Raw genomic sequence first — 1,281 nt, 5'->3', positions numbered from 1 at the left:
ATCGTGTAGCCCTTCCTTGAAGGTGCAGCTCTGCCCCACCTACTCAGAAGCACGTCATGAAGTCTTTGCTTCCTGAATCTCCCTGGCCCTTCTCTGGCTTCCACAGTTCCCCGGCCCTTGGAGCCCCGCGTGCTGCATCCACAGGCGTCCGATCCCGCCACTCCAGAGTCCCAGGCAGCCCCGTCCTTGCCCCGACGATGAACCTCCCACAGACGGAACCGTGCGGCTGACACAGGAGATGGGAAAGGACGGGGAAGCTGTCATCTCCGTGTTGGTGCTGTTAGGGGCTCTCAAGCCCACGTGACTCACGGCAACCTCATATGACTGAGTGCACCTGCCCCAGGGAAGGCTCTAGGCTGTAGTCTTGAGGGCAGCACAGTGCCAGGTCTCCCTCCTGCAAGCCCGTCAGCTGTGTTCAAACCACCCACCTTGCAGTGAGGCGTCTAGCACGTACCATCTATAAACCCCAAACGCCAAACTCGCTCCCCTGAGTCGATGCCGACTCACGGCTCTCATGCAGGACAGGGCAGAACTGCCCCCGCGAGTTTCCGAGACTATAATTCTTTACGGGAGTAGAAAGCCCCGTCTTTCTCCCTCGGGCAGCTACTGGTTTCAAACTGTTGACCTTGCAGCCCGCGGGCAAATGGGCAACTACTGCAGCACAGAGCTCCCTCTTAGCATCTATAAACCAATCTCCAGGTAAACTCACTTATGCAGCATCGCGGACTCACAGCCACCCCTGTGGGTTTTCAAGATGGTCACTGTTTCCAGAGTGGAAAACCCGGTCTCTCTCCCCCGGAGCTGCCAGCGGCTTCAAACTGCCGACTATGTGGGCCAGCAGGGCTCCTCCTAACAGCGACAGTCTTCAAACGCCTCCACTGTGTTTTCCTGAAGCACAGATTTCTCCTGCCCCACTACACCCTCACCACTCCTGACCGAGGAAGCCTGGAGCCTGTGCTGGCCAAGACACAAAGAGGCCCTTTTTCCGATGCCCCCCGCCTCTCCTTCCCTCTTCCCAGGAGCCGGCAAGGTGAGCCACGTTGCCCCAACAGCTTCTGATCTGGAGCCTCCGTCCGGGAGCGGGACATGAGCTCCTGGACAAAGAGCATCCTTCTCTGAGATCCTGCCCTTCCTCCCCACCCGCCACACAGCAGCTGGCTTCCAGGGGACTCAAAGGACAGCCAGACTCCAGGGGCCTGAGCTGGTGCAGACTGAATTCTGTTGCGTGATCCACAGTGACAGAGCAGCCTCAGGGGAAGCTAGGGTGGGGGGTAGGGGAGG

Source organism: Echinops telfairi, unplaced genomic scaffold (assembly GCF_000313985.2).
Source record: "Echinops telfairi isolate 266 unplaced genomic scaffold, ASM31398v2 ScPeMD7_7458;HRSCAF=8496, whole genome shotgun sequence".
Lineage (NCBI taxonomy): Eukaryota > Metazoa > Chordata > Mammalia > Afrosoricida > Tenrecidae > Echinops > Echinops telfairi.
Note: the sequence above shows the minus strand (reverse complement) of the source record.